This window comes from Sabethes cyaneus, chromosome 2 (genome assembly GCF_943734655.1).
Source record: "Sabethes cyaneus chromosome 2, idSabCyanKW18_F2, whole genome shotgun sequence".
Classification (NCBI taxonomy): Eukaryota; Metazoa; Arthropoda; class Insecta; order Diptera; family Culicidae; genus Sabethes; species Sabethes cyaneus.
Window position 1 is genome coordinate 23,892,584 of NC_071354.1, and position 25,158 is coordinate 23,917,741.

Genomic DNA, 25,158 nt, shown 5'->3' on the forward strand with positions numbered 1-25,158 from the left:
CCTTGAAAAAAAAAATTTATCAAATGACTAAAGAATTATCTCGTACCCGAGATTTCTACCAGCAACAAGCACATAGTCTTCAGGAGCATAAAAAGGAGAACTATCGCTATTAGGGACGGGGAAACTACACTGAAGTCGCTTTTTACGCGGTTTCTTTACGCGACTATTTTTACGCGGTTTTCGGAATTTACGCGGTTTTGATTTACGCGGGACGTATCCTGCGCGTAAAAAGCGACTTGAGTGTATTATGAACTACTGATAGTTATCAGTAAGCAATAACATCACTGAGTAAAGTATCAGTAACATTTTAGTGTTATTGGTATTTCCTGATACAGTTTTGTCGTCCCGTTAGAAAAACCAATTAAATTAAACTGATTGGGCGATAGGGTGCCTGAGGGTATTTTCAGCATGCTACTAGTTCAGCCTCATTCCTTTTCTTTCGCTGCGCTTTCCCAACTAAAACTTTGCCGCTATATGGCAATACTGAAAAGAATGTAGCACTCATAGGTTTTAATGTGTTCCAACTATTTTCATAACAATGTAAGCAATTTGCTGATATTTATTCAAAAAATATCAAAACCACTGTTTCTCCACTAGCACGTAATTGGGCCGAAAAAAAGAAGCAATCGCCCACGTGTATCTGCTCTCAATGATGGTTTGGAAAACACACAACAATGTTCACATGTACTTGGCCTGTAGCAAGGCCTTCGACATGGTTCCACACGCACTCGCAGTTGACAAAATGAGATGCTTAGGATTACCCAACTGGGTTACTCAGTGGATGCTGTCCTATTTAACCGATCGCTCAGCCTTTGTCAGCATTAACGGTGTTAGTTCGGCCAGTTTTATGATACCATCGGGTGTTCCTCAGGGAAGCCATCTTGGGCCCTTAATTTTTATTCTCTTCGTAAACGATTTGTGCAGTAGATTACGATCGTCTAAGCTTATGTTCGCAGACGATTTGAAGGTATTTCGTGAAATCAAAACCTCGCTTGACTGCTGCGCTCTCCAGGAAGACATTTGTTCACTTTTACGCTGGTGTGCATTGAACGGCATGCAAATCAATGCATCAAAATGCTGGGTCATATCATTTAGCCGTTTACGCGAGCCGCTGCATCACGAGTATAGCATAGGACACAGTATCTTGCTTCGTGACCATACTGTTAAGGATTTGGGCATTTACATTGACACGAAAGTCAGATTCTCAGTGCATGTATCCACGATTATTGCTAAGGCATATGCAACGCTCGGTTTTTTGAAAAGAAACACTAACGACTTTCAAGACATCTATGCGCTGAAATCGCTATACTGTACACTCGTTCGGAGCTTGCTTGAATATGGGGTCGTTGTTTGGGCACCCTATTACGCGGTACATGCGAATAGAATTGAGTCCATCCAAAAGAACTTTATAAGATATGCGTTACGTGTCCTACCGTGGAACGATACAACGAATCTTCCTCCATATGTAGAACGTTGCAGGCTTATTGACATCGATACGTTAGCAGCCAGAAGAAAACTACTGCAGCGAATGTTTATTTTCGGACTAATCAACGGGGATATTGACTGCAGCCCACTTCTTAGTATGATTTGCATACATGTCCCTCATAGGCAACTGCGTAACCATACAATGCTATGGCATCGTGCCCATCGTACTAACTACGGCCACAATGAACCGTGGACTATGTGCTGCCGTGCTTTTGATGAAACGTCAAGTGTGTTCGACTTCAATATCAGTAAATGTACTTATAAACATAGAATTAAGGCCTTAAGTTAGTGAATAATCTGTGCAACTATATGTTGAAGAAATAAATAAATAAATAAATAAATTATTCTAGTAATTAAACAGCTGGTAATACATTAACACAGAACAATTTTACTTCCTTTTATCAAGGAGGAACCTAAAAAATTCCCCTCTGATATGAAAATATTAATCAGTTTTCATTCACTAGCAGAAAATTCCTCTTGTTGTTAATTTCAGACTGAAAAAAAGAGGTTCCCCAATTCTACTACTACAAATGTGCGAGGCAGATGCGTCTGGAACACTTCTAGCATATTGAGTAAAAATCCGTACTAAATTAATTATATTGCCTGTATGTAGGCAGCACGTGTAAAACGCCAACACATTTACCATCTGATTCTCTTTTGGTCTGCTGTTGAAGTACAGCATTCCACCGAAGAGGCCGAAGAGGTGGATGGTGCTGTTTGTACAGCGTAATTTCATAGGTTTCATATTACATAATGGAGCACCATTTCTCATCATGCTGGTTATGAGAGTTAATGAATTTTAATATAATAAGCAAAAATATATACAACGGAAACACATAAATAATGTAAATATTAAATTACTTATTTCATGCGGGGGGAGGATGTGGCTCGTCTCGTCTTTTTTACACGGTGGATACGTGGTGCGAAACGAAAATCGTTTAAAAAAAACGCATTGATTCGAAAAACGTTTCAAAAAGAAACCACGTTAGTTCGAAAATCATCATAAAAATAAACGTTGTAATTTTTCGTAATTCGTAAAATCGTCGTAAACAAACCACGTTAATTCAAAAATCACTGGAAAAGCTCTTTAAAATCCAAAGGTCGTCGAAAAAACCGTGTTAATTCGAAAAATACTTGGGTGTACCCTATTAGTAAGTTTCAGCATCTTTGGCTCGAGCAGCACGTTCCTCAAATCATGTTATTAGTGTTTAGTTATTAGTGAGTTTGCCTGAAATGTTGTTTACATGTTATTTGGGGTCTTGCTGCTAAGGTGCAACAAGAACAGAGAAAGTAGTCGATGCAAGTTGACTAGGAAAGTCAGAATATTACATATTCAATTTTCATTAATCAACAAAATACATTTCGAACTACGAAAACAGACACTGATGAAGTCTGCAGGTAAATAGTTTAGACTGAGACTGTTTATAGCGAAGTCCTTTGTCGGCATGTAACCAAGCTGGTTTTCATGAGGGTTGCTCCACGACGGATCACACGTCAACACTGCCTCAGTTACTAGACAAGTTCCGGGAATTCAACTTGGAACCTCATCATCTGTTTGTTGACTTTAAGGCGGCGTACGATTTAGTCAAACTAACTGATGGCAGATAATGCTAGAACATGGTTTTTCGACGGTTCGTGTCGAGCTTTTTATGTCAAAATCATGCGATAGGATAGGTGGTGATACATAATTAGTTGAGGAATTCGTATACCTAGGAATGCTTGTGAGGGCTTTCTAAGCCCTACGTACCCGTACTGTAAGCGTATTTAACAAGGTAGAGAACATTATGACTGGGGATGCACAGTGGTCCAAAAGGGCGAAAAGCGGAACTTTTTTCCTAATGTCTTTTGCTTTCATTTTATCATTTATGGTCTTTAGCACTTTTGTTCGCATGAATATCCCTCTTAATCTAAAACTGTCAAAAGTTCGTCATCGCTTACTATAATGAAAATAAAAAAATTACTTTTTTTTTGTATAAGTTGTAAATATTGTAAAAACAAGCAACTTGTTGAAGAAATAAACTTTCTATCTTTATCAAGTGCTGAACTATGGGGCATATTCTTCAAAACTTCTTTAACAATTGGTTTTTCATACTTAGCTTTTGTTAGTTGTGTTTTACAAGAATACAATGTTCTAGGCAATTATCGAAGCTCTCAAAATATACGTTTTTGCATAGGACCGCAAATCTCTTGGACCTTTACTTGCTGAGTTATCGCATATTCAAGCTTTAAATTGCCATAGCTTCGCGAACCCGTGGGGCAAAATGGAGCAAGCGGATTTATGAAATCAGCACTTCATCTTAAAGCCAGTCAGTGTCATCTTAAAGCTTAAGTCGAGTACTATAAACTTGTATGGATTCCGCTTGTCCGCAACCACCCAAATGAGGGTACGGCAAACATACGTTTCATGTGTTTCGCGTTCGCTAAAGGCTCGATGCACGTCCATTTTTTTGTGTTAGTAGATAGACACATGGTTTCTTCGCCAAAGTTATGGAAAATATAAAGGTAAACAACTTTGCTAAAGAAATGACATTTCTACTCCTATATGGAGTACAGAGCTATAGAGCATTTTCCTTGGAAATTCTTTAAAAATAAGTTTTTAATACTTAGCTTATGTTGGTTGCATTTTACAGAAATATACGATTCTAGGCGATTACTGAGGGACTCAAAATATACGTTTTTGAAAAAGATTGCAAATCTCTAGGACTTTTCCTTACAAAGTTATTTAGTAAAGTTCCTCAAGCAATTACATTTGCATTTGAATTTTAATTACAAATCGGACATGAAATTCTATTTTTACGCTGTTAAATAAATTCTTCATACTTTCTGGTTAAACTTTGAGGAATTATTTTTTTACAAATTTCATTGAGAAGACGGAACACGTGTCCCAGGGTCCCTAGGCTGGGACACGCCAGCGTATGCGAAAGGTAACTTACTCGCTTTGACATGTTTAATATTTCACGATATTTATTTGAGCAATAAAAAAATCCGTTTGAGAGACACTTCAACATTTCAAAAATTAATTTTATCCGTAACTTTGAGATAAGAACAACGTTCATGTGCAAATAAGCATTCTGGATAATCAAACAAATATTTAATATCTGTATTCAAATTTTCAACAACCAACACTCCATGGGTAGATAATAAGCTGTTTACGGAAATTTTAGTCGCAAAATTTTCCATAAAAACTTTCAACACCATCTGGAATCTTCTCCTTCCGAAGAGGGGCAACATGCAAGACATTCTTCGGGCGAAGACGTCATCGTTGTGGCTTTGCCACTCGCCCATAATTTCTGCTACGCATTATGCTGATTCTGCTTCCGATCTGTGGCAGCGGAAGCCAAAAGCCGAAAGAAAAACTCATTTCAGTGTTAGCAATATAGACGCCATCATCTTCTTCCTTCCCGTGCAGTCTGTCCCGTGCCTGTGGCTGTGTCTGTGCCCGTCCTCAGTGTCCCGGGCAGCGCAGGAAGCAGACGCAACCACGATGCTATAGAACACGGCCTAGAGATGCGAACGTCATCTTACGTTCGGCACGTGGTGAAAGAAGTGCCATCCTTTCGGCTTACTTGTGCCAGTCAGTGTCAGCCTGCTCAGTGAAGGCTATAAATTCCCCGTTGGAATTCGATCGGATGCCTTTGCATTTATGTGGGATTTTGCTTGCGTCGTCTTTCAACAAAAACGGATCTTCCATTTACGTAATTTCCGACAGGAATAGTTCCTTGTTCGGTTGAAATGAGAAAGACGGCTGTTCGGGAATAATTACGTTAAGATGTGATAACAAGAAAAACTTATTCCTCTCTGGCGACTATTGGTCGAACTTAGCAAAGGTGCTTTAATTATTATTCGATGCCATATTTTTCCGATAGTGTCTCGAATATGCTCCATTATTAGTATATGTGCAACCGTCCGTTCCGTTTATCCTACCGAACGAACAATGAATTGCAAATAGCAATCATCAGATATGGGCCAACAACATACCCAAAACTGAGCTTATCCACCAGCCGGTATCGAAATACCGAAAACAGCAACCGGACCGAAAATGGAAAACTTTCCGGCAAAACAAGCAAGGCAAGCGAAATGCCCGAATATAAGCGCAAACAATCAAACACACATAGGAATAAGGTACATACAGTAGGTACCGTGAACCGGCAAATCACCAGCAGGAAGCAAACGTCTCAAATTACTTCGCGATTCGAATTCCGAAATTTCCCGTTATTTCCCACGGAGTTCGTTGTGAGATGATGGTTGAAGCGACTGAAGTGGGCCACACTAGCGCAGTTGGTTGGGTGGTTGATTGGGTGGTTGGAGAGACGGGAAAATTGCCCACTGCACAGAGACCAGCTCTTGCAAATCCGAATGCAAGCACCAGGAAAAGTCGGGGTGCCGCGGTTGTGTGGCTTTGCTGTGGTGGCTCCTTCGGAACCCATTTTCCAGGAGCGTCCGAAGGGGCCGTCGTTGGTTGGCGGAAACTTTCAGCGAGCGGGTGTTCCGGTGATGATAGAGCACACTTCCTGGCGCTGACTCTGATCGTGTGGCAGATTGCTGTTATTTGCTACCGCACGTAATCCGACTATCGTGTTGTCCTCGGATGAGGGCGCGTTTTTTTGTTGGTATTTTGTGATTGTTTTTCGTTCGATTCTTCGAGTGATGATAATTGTCCGCGAATTGAGGTTCTGTTTGTTTTAGACTATACATATATGGTTGACTTTAAATTTAATTCTACGCGAAGTACAAGAATCACTAACGGACAATATTTGCACATTCCGTAACAGTAATTTGCGTACTTATTTCAGAGAGCATCAAAATACATTTATCTGGCTTTCCTCTGAACAGTTATCATCAGTTTTCGTGAACAGCTCTGAATGGCGGGTAGTGGCTGAATACTGTTAGTGCATTTCACTTATGACGTTAAAAATTGAACAAAACGTTCTACGCCAAAAAGTCACTTAACCCAATTAATGGTACTAAATACAAGTGCCGGGAAGTTAACGAGAACCTGCCTAAGACACTAATCCAATTATAATTTTCACTGATATAAATCGATAGGAACCAAAATGTGTAGATATATAAATACATAAATACTATGAAACATTGTTACGTTCAATAAAACTACATAGTCTTTTATTTATTTGCAACAATTCTGAGCACTCGACTCAAGCTATTGGACAATCGAAAAAATACATCACGGGAACGTTCCTGTTGGAAAATCCAATATAATTGGGAGACAGCTTTTCATCTTGAAATTGCATAAACGACCAGGTATCGCCATCTTTATATAATTTCACTGTTCCATTGGGATAAAATGGCTGGCAAAGGGTGAACATGTGCATTCCATAACCTCTGTTCATTAACTCCTATTCCTACCTCCACGAGGTGCCGGCTGGGGTACGCAACTTCGGTTGTCGTATGCTAACAGGAAAGGGGGCACAGTGGCTCCCGCCCACATTAAGATGGCAGCCCCATCAGCGGGATAAGGACCTTAGGTTAACAGCCTACTGTACCAGAACACACAAAAAGTTAATGAAAATGAAAGAAGAAATCTCTCCGGATTATTGGCAACGACCTTTAGCATGAAAACACGGACACGAATCGGAACATGGAATATACTGACCCTTGCCCAGCAGGGCAAGCTGGCTCAACTTGCAAGGGAAGCTAGCCGCCTGAAGCTTGAAATCCTGGGGCTGAGCGAGGTCCGCTGGCCGGGTACTGGCGAACACAGGACATCATCCGGGCAAGTCTTGCTCTACTCTGGCATACGAGGTGAAAATGCTACTCGTGAAAGAGGAGTTGGATTCCTACTGAGCCCAGGGGCACATGCGGCCCTGATGAAGTGGGAACCAATAAATGAGCGAATAATCGTTGCCAGATTTAGAACACGGGTTAGGAACCTTACGGCAATCCAGTGCTATGCGCCAACAGATGCTGCCGACCTGCAGGAGAAAGAGAGCTTTTACAGCCAGCTGAACAGCGTGGTTGAGAAAATCCCGAAGGGGGACATCCAAATTCACATGGGCGACTTCAACGCGAAGATTGGCTCAAACAACGCGGACCTTGAACGCGTCATGGGACGCCATGGCCTAGGAGAGATGAGCGAAAACGGGGAGCTGTTTACAGAATTCTGTGGTAATAACGACATGGTCATTGGTGGATCGCTCTTCCCCCATAGACCAGTACATAAAGTCACGTGGGTTTCCCGCGACGGCCGAACAGAAAACCAAATCGACCACATCTGCATCAGCCGGAAATGGAGAAGGAGCCTTCTTGATGTACGCAACAAACGCAGCGCTGACATTGCATCCGACCATCATCTTGTTATCGCTGAGATACGTCTGCGCGTCGCGCGTGTCCAACGACGGGAGGAGAAAGTTGGGTGCCGCTACGACGTCCGCCGATTGGAGAATCCTGAGGTGAAAAGGGCCTTTGTTGAACAACTTGAATCTCGAGCCTCGGAGTTGCCATCTGGTGGAACCGTCGAAGAGCAATGGACCGGCATCAAGAACGCCTTTATCACGACCAGTGATGAAACCCTCGGCAAAGCGCGCAGTGGGCGGAGGGAGTGGATTTCGGATGAAACTTGGAGGAAGATCGACGAGCGGAGAGAGGCGAAAGCCGGCATTGAGCGAGCGCGGACCAGATCGGCTAAGACAGCTGCCCGTCAACGATACGCCGAACTGGAGAGGGCTGTTAAACGTGCTTGTAGGCGGGACAAGAGAGCCTGGACTAACTCCCTAGCCGAACAAGGAGAAACCGCCGCCGCCAATGGTGATATCCGTTTGTTGTACGATATTTCTCGCCGCCTTAGTGGTGCCAGGATGAATACAAAGATGCCGCTAAAGGACAGAGCTGGTCAGCTATTGACTGACCGTACAGAACAGCTTAAGCGATGGACTGAACATTTTGAACAACTCTTCCGAGTTTCAAATGTCAGAGACCAACAAAACCAGCAGCGTACGACGCCTACAGTTCGTCGAATAAATCGCGTGAACTCGGAGGCGCCATCGCTGGATGAAATTGTAGCAGCCATCAAGAGTATGAAATCCAATAGAGCGCCAGGGATAGATCGTATTTCAGCCGAAATGCTCAAAGCTGACCCATCTTTGTCAGCCCAGATGATGCATCAGCTTTTCAGCAATATTTGGGAAACCGCAACTTTTCCGGTGGACTGGATGCAGGGCATATTGGTCAAAGTCCCTAAGAAAGGAGACCTAACTGAATGCGGTAACTGGCGTGGCATCACGTTGCTCTGTATTACTCTCAAAGTACTCTGTAAGGTAATCCTCAACCGGATCCAGGAGAAGATCGACGCTACTCTCCGGCGGCGGCAAGCTGGATTCCGTGCTGGCCGATCATGTGTAGACCATATCACAACGCTCCGCATTATATTGGAGCAGATCAACGAATTCCAGGACTCTCTTCTGCTGGTGTTCGTTGACTTCGAAAAGGCGTTCGACCGACTCAACCACGAAAACATCTGGGGCGCACTTAGGCGTAGAGGAGTTCCAGATAAGCTAGTCCATCTCATCGAGGCTCAGTACGAGGCGTTCTCGTGCAAGGTTTTGCACGACGGCGTCTTGTCCGACCCCATAAGGGTTACTGCTGGCGTGAGACAGGGCTGCATTTTATCACCGCTTCTGTTTCTCATCGTTATGGATGAGATATTAGTTGGAGCAATTGACAGTAGACCAAATCGAGGATTGCCTTGGAATCCTCTAACGATGGAGCAGCTAAATGACCTCGACCTAGCCGACGACATTGTCTTGCTCGCACAACGCCGAAACGATATGCAGAGCAAGTTAGACGACCTCTCCGAGAGCTCCCAAGCAGCAGGTCTCACAGTCAATGTAGCGAAAACTAAGTCTATGGTAGTGAACACTGACAATTCCACCAACTTTACAGTAGCGGGACAACAAGTTGAGCAGGTAGCCGTCTTTCAATATCTTGGTAGCCAAACAACGCCCGATGGTGGTACCAAGACTGATATAGCCACACGGATCAGGAAGTCCAGGGGTGCCTTTGCAGGTCTGCGAAACATTTGGCGCTCAAACCAGATCACTCTACGTACGAAAACCCGAATCTTTAATTCAAACGTTAAATCCGTACTGCTGTATGCCTGCGAAACGTGGTGCGTCTCAGCGGAGACAACGCAAAAACTGCAGGTATTCATTAACCGGTGCCTGCGATATATTATTCGTGCCTGGTGGCCTGATAATTGGATATCCAATGAGGAACTCCATCGTCGGTGTCATCAACGGCCGATAGCCACAGAAATTCGTGAGCGTAGGTGGAAGTGGATCGGACACACCTTGAGGAAAGGAGCGAACGAGGTTTGCAGAGCAGCACTCGACTGGAATCCACAAGGACAGCGTAGAAGAGGCAGACCCAGAGGCTCATGGAGACGGAGCTTAGCCAACGACATCCGGGCTGTAGACGAGAACCTGTCCTGGCGACAGGTAAAAGCCATGGCGGGTAACCGTCAGCAGTGGAGATCTCTGATTTCATCCCTTTGTTCTGCCGGACCGGCGGACATGGACACATAAGTAAGTAAGTAAATTGGGATAAAATTCAATCGTAACAAACAATGATTTAAACTGTGAGAGCAAACCATTGGTGGCTTGTTCCCGTAGAACAACGGTGTCTCTGACGATGTTGGGTGCTGCACGAATATACCGACGAACTGCGGATCGCTGGTCGAGAACTAAATAGAAAAGTTTTCGCTTAATTTTCAGGTAACAGAAAATCTTGCTTGATTTTACCAATTTCATGCATTACGGCGTTGTCGAAAGGATATTCAACCGGTGCAAGCCGGATGTAGCCGTCGTTTCTTCCAAGAACTCCCACTCGAATTCGGGTCACATTGGCCGTAGAGTGAATGTACCGAAAACTGGCTATTGGAAAATATGGATGAGTTGCTCCGTAGCCATCGTGGGCGTTGTATTGTAGACATCCAAAAGTTGCTAAGACAAGTACGACAAGTTATTTAAAATTATCTCTTGCGGTAGAGACAGTGAAAATAAAAATTAACCCATAAAATTGTTTTCGTATTGCGCTGCACTACGGCTGATCACAACTAAAATACAAAACACCATTAGTTTCTCCATGGTTACTAAATTACGGATGTGATAAACCAACAGTTTATATGCTGTCAAATGTTTGCCCAACTGGTCTTAGTTTGTTTAAATTTCTTTTTCAAATACTGTAGAGACCGAGTAAAATTATTTTGCCTGTAATAGGCATAGCTTATAGAAAAAACCATCTCTATGGGTTTTACAGTTTTGCTTATTACTTTTAAACGAAATATTCGATTGAAAAATTATTCAATGGTGATCGATTTGGTAATACCACCTTTCCAACGGAAATAATAATGTATGAATCGGTGCAACCATCTCCAAGAATTATTCGATTAAAAACTTTGACTTGGTCCTCTGGGCCTCAGATTGGCGTGTTGTTTTTTGGAACCATCAAAACCCAGACGAGGGCAGCTTACGCGCCAAACAAAATCCTGGTCTAAACTTTTTTGAAAACGCAAAACTCGAGACACTTTGAAAATTTTTGAATAGTACTAGTGCAGAGTTCAACTTACAGTTCATTTTGCGGTTCAATTTAGAGTCCAATCCAGACTCCAATCCAGGCTGCAATCTACGTGCTCCTCGTACGTTCTGGTAGTATACGATAGAAAAGTTATGATTGGATCTACAGACAAGAGTATTGCATGGCATGTCAACAATATGCCATTCATATGTTTATGCGCTGAAAGAATAGTCTTAATGTAAATTGTTTTTTGTAACACTTTCATTTACTTAAGTAAAAACCTGATTTAATCCACCTAGTGGTGAAAGGAACCTTTGTTATACGATCTTACTTGCTATTTGAGATAGAAATCGACACGTTTGGCTTACATGAAATTTTTGGAAATTGAATAAGTTTACAAAATTTGAACCAAATAGAAGCACTTATAAATTTTGATAGTTCCTTTTCTCATGAAATTGCTGAGTAAGTTGCTACTAATGAGGGTAAGTCCAAGTAAAAGTAAGTTGTAAGATGAAATATTATTCTTTATCATATGCATTGCGTAGTAAAGGTCTAGTTTATAAGTTTTTGAACTATGCATAATTTCCTGTAATGCCATTCTATTTGATTCACAACAATAAAGTTTTCTTGAATAAATTTCATCAATTTTTATTAACTTTCGGTTACTCACGCTGTTGTATTTTGTACAACATGTGTAGATTTTTGAATGCCATATTGTTATAAAGTTACAAATCGTATAATACCTATATACTAACGTATATTCTTCAGTAAACTTGTTATGAGCAAAATGTCCGAATTATTCAATGCATTAATACTTTAAATTGTTAGGAAACAAGATTAGCATAAACCGACATCACAGAAACGAAGCAAGTAGCATGTGAAGTGTACCGCAATTGACCCCAACTGGAATTTTCTCTCGTTTCTTCATATGGAAAAATGGTGTTTGTATGCAGCAAAACTACCAGCAAACGTAAAATGTTTAAGATGTATCCGTCTGTTGGCAATCGAGTAATTCGGGCTCAAAATCAGGTTATTTTTTACAATTAAAGTTCTACAGTTCCTAAACAAGCAAACATAGAGGTATACTAAATTCAGCAAAGTTGCGTATTTTTATTATTTGTACAACTTTGTAATACATGGAAAAGTCATACAACAATTACAAGAAGAGTTAGAATAGAAAAACTGATTTTACAAATTCATATACAATAAATAAGATTTTTCTACCTTCACTGAAGAGATAGAAGGTTACTGTTTTCAGCAAAATTTCTTGTAATAATATGCTCTAAAAGTTTGCAGAACACATCAATGTGTTGTATTGAAACTGAAGGAAAATAATTTTTTTATTTCACTTTTAGGGGGATTAATCAAAATTCAAATTCCACCAGACGATAGAGCTTTCAATTTTAAGAAACTCTTCCAAAGGTTCGATAAACTTAAAACCAAGTTTTCCTACTCAAAACTCCAGTGCGCACGTTTTCTTTGGTTTTGGGCTATTGTGCGCGCAAGTAACCGTGTTATAAAAGTTGGCGCGAGTGTTCGAGGGTTAATATCTTTTGACCGGTTAAACCAATTCTTATGTAATTTTGCATATGTATTCGTAGTGTGAAAACCTCTCGTTTGATATTAAAATAATTGAAATTAGGTAGGGGAATTGTGTATAACGTGCCCCCCCTGGCCAATGTGCCCTCCCTTCGTTTTTCGCTAAACAAGCGAAATCAAAATGCAAAACCACCCGGAAACCATAGTATTTGATGGGACTAGCCTACTATGCAAGTATGACAGTTGTCACATGCTGTAAAAACAAAACAAAAATAAATTTGTTTTTGAGCAGCTTCCGATGTAACTTTTGGCATCATTTCCATAAGCTATTTTCTTGTCAAAATCTGTAAATAACCGGTTGTTGCGATTCGATTGCGTAAAGTGAACTTCAAAAAGACATCCCTGCCAAAAATAACAGTATGAAACGCTTTATTTGCTTTAACATTTAATATTTTTTCAAATAAGTAAAAGCAGGCCAATATGCCCCACTTGCGGTGGTGCAATTTGCCCCCCTTCCAAATGTGGCTATGAACATAGGTAAACAGATCTAAGTTGAAGCCAATTGCCATTATTTAATTCAATTAGTATTGTAGAGCAACCGTGGTGGGAATAATTTATTACCAACGTCCAAATTCTAGGTAATTCAACTAACCGGTACAAAACGCCACAGCTGCAGTATAATGTGCCCCATGCAGAAAAGAAAAAGTGCACCAGAAGGCCGAAACTAGGTTTATTTTACATAAAATAACGATATTTTGCAAAACAAAGGAAATAGTTTTACTTTCTACAAAATAGAGTTGGTCTGTCACTGGTAGAAATACTCAAATTACCGCATTGGGCATATTATACCGCAGGTGGGGCATTTTACCCCGCGCAGACGAGAAACACAACATTTAGGTGCTTTTATTAAATAATTCCTAGCATGTTTATTCCACAATACTAAATGAAATAAACAATTGCAATTGGTTGTCAGCTTAAATACCAACATATACACGTAGTTGTAACATTAATTTGGGGAAGTATAACGGAGATATATCCATTTATTCTTAGGGGGGGCACATTATACACATTTCCCCTAAATTATCTTGGTTAAAATCATTATAAATTATTGTCAATTTTGGTGTGGTGCATTCGATTGCTCATAACTTTCAAATTAAACGTCCAATCAGAAAACCATTCGATAGTGATCTATCCGGCTATATTACCTGCCAAACGAAACTAATAGCGTGTAAATCGGTTTGGCCATCTCTGAGAAACAGGCGTTCATTTGTACCTAGTCAAAACAAGTTTTTCAAGGCTAACTTTTAAATTGCTTGTCCGTTTTCAATAAAACTTAGCAAAATGTTTAGTAATAGTAAGAGCTTTCATTTGGTACTAATATCGTTAAAAATGGTTGCGTGGTTCCGGAGAAAACCGTGTCACGTAGTTTTCACATTTTTGCTTATAACTTTCAAACGAAAAGTCAGACTACGAAACCATTTAATAGTGATATACTAGGCAATAATACCTTTCAAACAAAAGTAATAGCGGTCGAATCGGTTCAGCCATCGCCGAGTAACAGGCAATAGAAAATTCGGAGCGAACACACATACACACATACACACATACATACACACACACACACACACAGACATTGCTCAGTTCGTCGAACCCTATCGATTGGTACATGTGACTCGGCCCTCCGGGCCTTGGATCAATTTCGTGTTTTTCGACCAATTTCTAAACCTTTGTTATATAGTATAACAAAGGTAAAAATTCTAATGTCTCTTGGTTCACCGTGAGTATAATATTATGAGAGTTATCGAAGTTTTCGAAAAAGTTTTGAGAACCTTTCTCCTTCATATTTGCATTTCAAAACACTCATAAATTTTGCTTCGGAGTCATCTAATTCAACAATAAGCATCCTAAAGCGGTCCTTCCCAACAATTCAAAGTTTCATTTCAACCCTAGAGTCCAGCTCAAAATCCAGATCAGACTGGGTGTCCGGAGTTCCCATGCCCAAAGTCTCAGTCCGTGGTACAATCAGGAATATTGATCCGCAGTCTCAGTCCGGAGTCTATGATCAAAGCCTTAAAGTGTCTCGATCCACAGTACAATCTAGAGCCCAACCCGAAGTTCAATCCAAAATCAAATATTGGGTAAAATTCTGGCTTCAATCCAGAGTCCAATCCAATGGGTTTAAGGCAAAGTCTAATAGAGAGTCCAATCCATAGTACAATTCGGAATTAAATTCACTGTCCAAACCTGAGTCCAATCCTGGGTTTAATGCAGTAATCAATTCTGGGTTTAATGCAGAATTTAATCCAGAGTGCAATCTAGAGTCCAATCCAGTCTCATTCTGTTGGCACTGTTTCCTTAGCAACACGCAACGATTCGATTGTTTCAGCTTTAGCTACAAGATTATAATAATTTAGTAACAATGCTTGTCATAATCTCTTTTCAACTAGGTACTGTATTGTACTGTACTGTACTTTTCAGTACAATCTACACCGACGAGATTCTTCTCTATATCTTGAACACTTTAAGGTAAACCAAATATAATTTTACACGTTTTATAAATTGGTTATCTAGGTAAACTTTACTTACTTTTATTCGTAAATAGTAAGTTAGCTAGGTTTAAATCAACAAATTAATTTTATCCAATAGAATAACTTTATTCAATTTTAACTTGCAACTTGTGAGCGTGACTTTCCGATTTTCGCTAGACTTCTTGTTTTTGTTTACGATACGATCACTGTGAGACGCATAACAAATACGCCCGGTGAAAAATAAATGCTAAGCGCGTAGTCTACACTGTGAAACATCTGGGGATTATTCGCTGTTACACAGTCTAATCCAATCTCAGTCCAATCCAGTTTCAGTCCAATCCAGTTTCAGTCCAATCCAGTTTCAGTCCAATCCAGTTTCAGTCCAATCCAGTTTCAGTCCAATCCAGTTTCAGTCCAATCCAGTTTCAGTCCAATCCAGTTTCAGTCCAATCCAGTTTCAGTCCAATCCAGTTTCAGTCCAATCCAGTTTCAGTCCAATCCAGTTTCAGTCCAATCCAGTTTCAGTCCAATCCAGTCCCAGTCCCAGTCCCAGTCCCAGTCCCAGTCCCAGTCCCAGTCCCAGTCCCAGTCCCAGTCCCAGTCCCAGTCCCAGTCCCAGTCCCAGTCCCAGTCCCAGTCCCAGTCCCAGTCCCAGTCCCAGTCCCAGTCCCAGTCCCAGTCCCAGTCCCAGTCCCAGTCCCAGTCCCAGTCCCAGTCCCAGTCCCAGTCCCAGTCCCAGTCCCAGTCCCAGTCCCAGTCCCAGTCCCAGTCCCAGTCCCAGTCCCAGTCCCAGTCCCAGTCCCAGTCCCAGTCCCAGTCCCAGTCCCAGTCCCAGTCCCAGTCCCAGTCCCAGTCCCAGTCCCAGTCCCAGTCCCAGTCCCAGTCCCAGTCCCAGTCCCAGTCCCAGTCCCAGTCCCAGTCCCAGTCCCAGTCCCAGTCCCAGTCCCAGTCCCAGTCCCAGTCCCAGTCCCAGTCCCAGTCCCAGTCCCAGTCCCAGTCCCAGTCCCACTCCCAGTCCCAGTCCCAGTCCCAGTCCCAGTCCCAGTCCCAGTCCCAGTCCCAGTCCCAGTCCCAGTCCCAATCCCACTGTCATGTATACTTTATTTAGACTGTGTTGACTGTTAGTATGGTAATTTTTACCGTTACCAAAAGGCCTGACCGCATTTCAAGGTCAAGACTAAAACCACGAGGTTGGTCTATTTCATAGGAACGGAGCCTTTCCCCGAAAACCCGCGCTGAGAATCGCGGTTAACACGCTGGCAAGTGTCGTCGTCCGCCAGTAAAAACAAGGTTAGATTATAACTTCTCGGTAGACGGAGGAAGAGGCACAATTTGTGTCTATAACCCAACCAAATAACTATATAAGACAATTTATAATTTCAAAAAGTTGTCTTATATCGAAATTGTTTTATATCGAAACATGATTTTTTCGAGTATTTTTGCATTAGCACTTGCCAATTTTGCTCTGTGTTGTGTGTTTACGTTTTTTGAACTATTTATTATTGTTTGAGCTATTAGTTTTTTATAATTTTTAGCATTATTTAGAAATAATGAACATCTTTATGGCGCCGCTTTTGGATTGGAAAATTGGCTCAGGTGCCGTTACCAACTATATCAAAGGAATTTGTCTTATATCGAGGTAAAAATTATCACATGCCCTGGCGGGTGTTGTGGGTTCGAATCCGGTTATAATCTCAGATTATAGCTTGGTTCGACCCATGCACCTTCCAGCATTGGACAAAAAGTAGGAGTCACAACGGCTACTTGTTAAACGTAGCTACAAATATTCCCCCCCCCCTCCGTCACCTTTCCGCTCTTTCCACTCCATTCTAAAAAAAATACCACCGTTTCAAAGAATATTAATATTTATTAATAGACTAAAAGGGTAAAAGACTGAAAAGGCCAACGGTGAAAATTCCAGTGTCATAATTCCAGTGTGCCATTTCGTATGGCCCATTTCAAGTGTTCTAGCTCTTTAAGCACTAGCTGAAGGTAAAAGCATTTGCTAAAAATTCTACCTAAAATCGTTCATGAAACTTACTATGCGTAAAAGTTGAGCATTACACTCAAGTACTTTTTTTACACGGTTTGTTTTTTCGATTATTAAGAACGGGGCAACTTAGGGACCATTCATTTATTTCACAATACATTTGGAAGAGGCCCGACATTTGTCACGTAGTTTGTAAATGGTTCTTCAGTTGCACCGTTCTTGAGTAATCGAAAAAAACAAACCGTGTAAAAAGACTTGAGTGTATTAACCCATTATGTCCCGAACTTTCTCCAGCAGAGATAACAAGCTGAGACTTTCAGGAAAGTTTTGATTTAGATTAACCAGGAAGAAACCACAGACATGTATTTTTAATTTTGACCCTATGTCCCGCAATAGTACGCTGAAAAAATGCAACTTGATAGGTTTGAAACTGTCCCTAGAATCGAAAGAAGGTTGCGTTGCGTTTTCGCGACGCTACTGGGAGGAAATGGGTTAACTGAATAGTTACACTTCGTATTACAATTGTTAAATAGGAATAGTAGGAGTAGTAGTTGTTTCGTAGTAACAATTTTCCGCAAAATTGCAAGAAACGTGCCGTCCGGAAAGGGCTAGTTTCTGTGTTTCAATCAATTAAATTCCCTGTTCCAGTGTGCCCGTTCCAGTTTTATAATTCCAATGGCCTAATTCCGGTGACCCAGTTATAGTGTTCTAGTATCTCAATTCCATACCCCCAGTTCCACTGTCCCACTTCCACTACCTCAGTTCCAGTGTCCTTCCTATTTTCAGTGTCCCACTAAAAGGTACCCAGTTCCATTGTCCCAGTTTTAAGTTTCCAGTTTCCGTGTCTCGGTTTCAGTGTCTTAGTTCAAGTGTCCCAGTGTTATAAAACCCCAGTTCCAGTGTCCGAGCTTAGTGCTTTCCAGTGTCCCAGTTCCAGTATACTAGTTCTAAGATTCCCAATTCCAGTGTCCTCTCCGGTGTCCCATTGCCAGAGTCTCAGTTTTGACATGCTAGTTCTAAAGTCCCAGTAAAAGATTCCCAGTTTGTGCCTCAGTTAAAAATGTTCAGAACCAGTGTGCCAGTTCTACCGCCTCAGCTCCAGTGTTCCAGTTCCAATATCCCAGTTCCACTGCCCTCGTGACACCGTCCCAATTCCAGTGTCCCTGTTATAGTTGCCATACCACAATTTTAGAGTCTCGGTTCCAGCTCCAGTGCGCAAGTTCCAAGGTCAGAACCCCAATTCCAGTATCCCAGATCCAGTTCCAGTATCCCTGTTCCAGTGTCCCATTTCCAATAGTACAGTTTCAATGTCCAATTCCAGTGGCCCAGTTTTAGGGCCTTGCTCCAGTTCTTGCTCCAGTGCCCTAGTTCCAGTGTTCCAATTCCAGTATTCCAGTTCCAGTGCCAGTGTCCCAGTTGTAGTGTCACAGTTCCATTATCTTCGTTTCCCCGTCCCAGTTACTGTACCCCTGTTTTAGTGTTCCAGTTCCAAGTTATAGCTTCCATGTTCCAATTTCAGTGTCCCAGTTTTATAGCTTCAGTGCTAGTAACCGCTCAGTTGGCTTCGAGGTACGATGCTGGTCAAACAAGCCAGTTGTCATATGTTCGAATCTCGGCTAGGCGGTGCTGCTAGACAGAGTCAGTAGTATTTTTTTGAAACGATGGTTCTACAATTGATGAAGGGACGGTAGGGGAAAGAAATGAAATTTTTTGGTGAAGGAGGAGAAGAGCGGAAAGGAAGGGGGGGGGGTATTGGTAGCTATGCTTGACAAGTATTCATTTTGACTCCTACCTTTTGTCCAATGCTGGAAGGTGCATGAGTCGAACCAAGCTGTAATCTGAGATTATAACCGGATTCGAGCCCACAACACCCGCCAGGGCATGTGGTTCGCTGGTACTTGTACCTTTGAACCATGGAGGCGCTGGCCAGAGTCAGTAGGATTGTTGCAATATCCCCGTAATTGTCCTGTACTCTAATAGCCGGCTGTGAAGTCTGTTGATAAAGAAGGGTCAAGTCTATGAAAGACGTTTAAGCTCAAGGCTTTTTGCTAGTTCCAGTGCCGTAGTTCTATTCTCTCAATTCCAGTATCCTAGTTCTAGAGCCCCAGTTTCAGTGGGCCGGTTCAGAGTCTTAGTTTCAGTATTCCAGTAAAAGATTCCCAGTTCCAGAGTCCCAGTTATGAGTTTCCAGTTCCTGTATCTCGGTTCCAGTGTCCGAGTTTCAATGTTAGTTCCAATGATCCAGTTCCAGAGTCCCATTTTCAGTATCCCAGTTCAGAGTCCCAGTTCCACCGCTCTAGTGTCACCGTCCCTATTCCTGTGTCCCTGTTACAGTATCCCAGTCCCAATGCTATAGTTTTCATGTCCCAATTCCAGTGTACCTGCACTAGAGCCTTAGTTCCGGCTCCAGTGCCCCAGTTCCAGTGTCCCAATTCCTGAATTTCCATTCCAGCATCCCCGTTCCAGTGTCCCAGTTGCAGTATCTCAGATCCAGTGGCCCAGTTCCGCTATCCTCGTTTCACCGTCCTAGTTCCAGTACCTTTAATTCCTATGTTATAGTTTCCATGTCCCAATTTCAGTGTCTTAGTTTTAGAGCCTCAGTTCCAGCTACAGTGGCCCAGTTTCAGCGTACCGATTCCAGTATTCCAGTTCCAGTCTCCCGGTTGCAGTGTACCAATAATAGTGTCCCAGCACCACTGTTCTCGTTTCACCGTCCCAGTTTCAGTATCACTATTCCAGTGTCCCAATTGCAGTATCCTAGTTCTAAAGTAACAGTTCCACTGTTCCAATTCCAGTATGCTAATTCCATGTGCCTATTTTCTGTCTCCCAGTAAAATATTCGCAGTTCCAGTGTCCCAGTTAACGATTTTCAGTAGCACTGTCCCGGTTCTAGGATACCAGTTATAGTTTTCCCGTTTCCAGTGTCCCAATTCTACTGTCCTCGTTTCATCGTCCTAATTCCAGTATCCCTGTTGCAGTGTCCCAGGTTCAATGTTATAGTTTCTATGTCCCAATTCCAGTGTCCCAGTTTTAGAGTATCAGTTCCAGTTGCAGTGTCCCAGCTCGCTTTATTCTCTTTGTAAGTAAGGGTGAGTTGTTTTTATTTTTGAGCAAACAATTTTCAATGTTCAGTTAATACTGAAGCTACATACCGCGGTTAGAACTTGGCCTTCCGTTTTTTATTCGCCAGCTTTCACAGCCAGCTGTAAGTGAACAGGGCAATTGCGGGGCTAGTGCAACGATCCTAGTGACTTTTACAGCCTCTTCCAGTCGAGATTCGACAATCCGACGACTGACTTGTTGGACCAGTGGACCAGTTGGATTCGAGGCCAACCGTGAGGTACAAAATTTTTCATAAAATGAACAACGCCTAAGTCGTTTGTCTATACACGCGCTGACGTACTAGCGGTGTAATAGCGGTGATTAAAACCAAATCATAAATAGTAAATTACGTGTTTCATAATGTAAACATTTATTTGCTTGTTGGTTTAAAAAAATGTGAATCCAAAAGCAACCGGATTACTTCACTCTCCCTAATGCAGTTCTAAAGAATGGCAGCTCTCATCGGAAATGCAGCCCTTCGGGTTTTACATCATTTTCATTGCATCTGCTCATGACGTGATTGTTACTTTGAAGCGGAAACTTCGAGTAATGGTAATGCAGGAAAAGTAGACTCCACGAGGAAATGTATTTAATGGCTTTCCTCAAGTCCAACCACGGTTTGCGGAACATTTCATGGAAGATAGTCCCGAGACAAAAGCTGCAGAACTATTTATGACTTGCTGCCGTAAAATTTTCGAAACTAACGGTTTTAAAACTGAAAATTTCTACGTTTAATTGAAATAGTTGGCTCCTCATTCTTGGAATGCACTTGCATAACGAAAACGCAATAAACGATCATAATTCTCGTGTGCAAGCGCAAAATTCTTGTCCTCCCTTTAGTGTGTATCTTAGTTTAATGGTCCGCCCCCAATCGGGGTTTGTCTCCCCGGAGGGATAATAGGAGCAAAAGTGTTTTTCACTTAGCCGATGATCGAGAAGGAGAGACAGAGACATCATCGCCTCCGACAACGTCGTCCAGTCTGGCTGGCAGGTTGCCTGCCTACGGTTGTTTGACATAAGTCAAAAAAGAGGACGACGACAACGGTGCGGTGACGGCGGCGGGTGAAAATGTTTTGTTGGCTCTTGCATATCTCTACTCACACTCCGCCCCGGTTCACCCGGCCGTGACCACGACGACGGACAACAAACGGTTCCGCCTTGTGTTCCGCAGTAGTCCGGATGACGACGACGACGATGAAAAGGATGCTCGTGGAGCGGGGAAAGTTTTCCGTTTTTTTTCGAAACAGAGCAAAAGGACAGGATAGCACGGATAGCATGTCCTCCTGCTAGCTTATAAATTTTGAAGGCTTTTATCTACTCGTTTTATTACTTTTTGCCTCCCCGCGTTGATGGTGTACAAGTGGAGATAGTGTGGTGGCGTAAATAGTTTTGGGAAACGAGAGCATACAAGATATTGGTGCAAAGTTTAGTTGAAGAAAGAAAAAAGCTAAACGACTTTCATCGTGGCCATAGGCGGTTCAGGTCGGCCGGTGCTCCGGGTCCCGTGAGTGGCATTGAGGGAAGCTAGATGAAAATGGTCTTTTTTTGACTGCTTTCCGGGGACTTTTTCCCAATTTTCCTGTTGCCCAGCTGTTGGGCTTCGACTGAGATACGTGAGAGTGCAAGATGTAAGATTTCGTGCCTTCAAAATGTCTCACAGTTCACGCTGACTGGTGCCTTTCTGTCGACTTTGAACTGAAAAGACTCAGAGCGGTGACTCAAGGATTCGTGAAAGAACTTTATCGTCTTCGGTGACCTTCTGCCAAAGAAGTGTTTCAACGATTTCGATTTGAAACGAACACCAAACTTTCGGTATTTCCTCCGGAAATGCGGCCACGTCATCCAGGAACACACTTTTCGATATTGATTGCCAACTCCCACCGTGCCGCAGAAGCAGTAAATTTTCATCGATTCCTGGATGCGGAGGCACAGTTTCAAGCACATACTCATCGCTACTCAGCACGAGCGGTTCGGTACGTGCTCGACCCTCTCGGCCTGCATAACTTGCCGAATGTCAGAAGCAATGATCGTAAATAAGGAATCCCGAACAAGTGGGCACAGAAAAACTACGGAAAGTACATTCGATTATCTCGGTACTTTCGGCCAGACTACTAACGAGAGTGGACAAATTGCAGCTCGTAACAGTGCTCGAATTGATATTCCGTTTCGGTTGAGTTCTCGAATCTTTGGTTTGACTATGTTGCTGAACAAAGTTGCTCGGAAAGTCTTCTGATTGTGAAATAGATTTTAATTGACTATTAGAGCTCAATTCTTTATTGAATTAAGTTTTGAACTTTCCAGAAGACTTTCCCTCATCTTATACCTAGTTTGATTGTGGATTTCGAATTTCGCAACCAAAAACTACACGGGAAAATCGTTTAGTTTTTATTGATTTTTTATTTTTATTGCCCGTGCTATAGTTGTTTCGTTTTCGAGGCACGTTCCGTTCTAGGAGACACGGGTTTGTTCGCTTGCGTTCGACATTCGTCTCTGTGCCAAAGCGTTGATACAATACTGTGACTCTGATGCTTTCATTAGCATAAAATTTAACGTGATTCCCATTTGCTCTCCCGTGCCAGAACGAATACGGGCTGCTGGTCGCCATTTTCACCATCTTCCAGCTTGAAAGGATAGTATTATGGCACCGGAATGGGCTCTGGGATTCTTTTTTCTCTTCGAATTGATTGCATAAAATTACGCCTGCTCCTTCGAAGTGGAACTTTTTCCGCTGGAAAAGAAAATGAAAGAGACATGTGCGGGAAAATGGTTTCCTTCCTTTCGTAGTTGACAGCGAACGATATGTTCCTTGCATCCTGTTGCCGAGCGCGACGCTGGCACTAAAAACAGAGCACCGCCAATCACGATGAATAGGATAAGTAAACTAATTTAGTTTCGATCGATCAAATTGGTGAATCACTTTAGAGGAATTTAACAAAATGTTGTCTAAAGTGTACGCTATCAGCGCAGCTGGTCTTTGTTCACTCGAATGTTGAAGATCCCATGAGGGTACTTTTTCAAGCGCTCGAAACATACTAGTAGTATAACAACAAAGTAAACCTACTGGCTTAGTGGATTTCGCTGCAACGGGAAAAGTTTTCGTTGTTACTGCTTCTCCGAAGGGATTAAAATGTTTGCTGCCACCGTGTATTCACTCCACGTTGGACGATAAAAAGAACATTTTTTCGAAGCATTATGTGCTCGGAATAACTTGAGGACCCCTTTTTTCGGTGCACTATTTCCCAGCTGGTTCGTCGTATGATAAGTATAATGTGTTTTGCCATGTTTATATAATGCCGAACAGTAAATTACAGGATTACAATAGAACATCAAGAATTAAGAAAGAGGTAGCAACAAGTGAGACAATAAATTACAGCGAGTGGCAACAGTACATACTTTCTGGAATGAAATACAATTGGTGTTAAAAATAAACTATGTTAAAATACAATTAATTGTAAGATGAATATCGGAAATATTGTTATAAAATAGAATAAAACTAAGCTAGATTGAACAAAAATGACACGAAATGAATGGAAAAATGAAACGAAGCTAAAAAATGCCTTTAATATGCTGCTTTGAACGTGTAATAATTTTCAATGAACACGAACAATCACTAGAGAATATTTCATAATATTGATGAACGAAGCTCGTGTATTCTCTGCATTCCAGTAATTCATTCGTATATTCAGTGTTCAAAAGATAACTACAAAGGAACAAGGATAAAGCAACTTGGATAGTGGAATTGGGACACTGGAACTGGGACACTGGAACTGGGACACTGGAACTGGGACACTAGAACTGGGACACTGGAACTGGGACACTGGAACTGGGACACTGGAGCTGGGACACTGGAGCTGGGACACTGGAGCTGGGACACTGGAACTGGGACACTGGAACTGAGACACTAGAACTGGGACACTGGAACTGGAACACTGGAACTAAGACACTGGAACTAGGACACTGGAACTGGGACACTGGGACTGAGACACTAGAACTGGGACACTGGAACTAGGACACTGGGATTGGGACTGGAACACTGGAACTGGGACACTGGCGAGTGAGACACTGGGACTGGGACTGGACTCTGGGACTGGGACTGGACACTGGGACTGGGACTGGGGTACTGGGACCGGGACACTGAGGACTGGGACATCGGGACTGGGACACTGGGACTGGGGCACTGGAACTGGGACACTTGAACTGGGACACTGGAGCTGGGACACTGGAACTGGGACACTGGAACTGAGACACTAGAACTGGAACACTGGAACTGGAACACTGGAACTAAGACACTGGAACTAGGACACTGGAACTAGGACACTGGGACTGGAACACTGGAACTGGGACACTGGCGAGTGAGACACTGGTACTGTGATACTGGGACTGGGACTGGACACTGGGACTGGGACTGGACACTGGGACTGGGACTGGGGTACTGGGACCGGGACACTGAGGACTGGGACATCGGGACTGGGACACTGGGACTGGGGCACTGGGACTGGGACACTGGGACTGGAACACTGGGACTGAGACTGGAACTGGGACTGGGACTCCATAAAACACTACTTCAGAAAATGTCTCGTTATACGTGTGCAGCTTGACTCCTGCCACTCTCCTCAATTTACTAACCGATCGGACGTCCTTCAAGGCAACGACTTGGGACCGTTCCATAAGAAATAAGTATCACCCAAGTAACCAAACATTCCGATAAAGGTGGATTTTTGGCTTAATCAGCCAACGAAATGATCATAAATAAAATTCTATCCAGCTCTATTTTTAAGTAACTAACTATACTTTCAAGTTCGTATTTGATGATTACACTTTGAAAGGTACTCTGTAGTTAAAAAACAACTTCAATAATATTAAAAAAAATTAGGGGAAAATTTCTACTTGTTTTGTACTTAATAAATAAGTATTATATATTAACATAATACTACAGTAGTCCCCCCAATAAGGACGCTAATAGGGACCGCGTTAATGGAAACCGTG

The 25,158-nt window shown here is 42.3% G+C and overlaps 1 long non-coding RNA gene across 1 annotated transcript; it reads right to left on the bottom strand.

The window, feature by feature from the left end:
• Positions 1–9,954: 9,954 nt before the first annotated feature.
• LOC128738086 (uncharacterized) lies at positions 9,955–10,579 on the bottom strand. The gene is made up of 3 exons (XR_008412071.1): positions 10,508–10,579; positions 10,239–10,439; positions 9,955–10,180 (listed from the first exon to the last, which is right to left on the bottom strand). It is a non-coding gene; the product is annotated as an uncharacterized LOC128738086 (long non-coding RNA).
• Between the last annotated feature and the right edge of the window lie 14,579 nt (positions 10,580–25,158).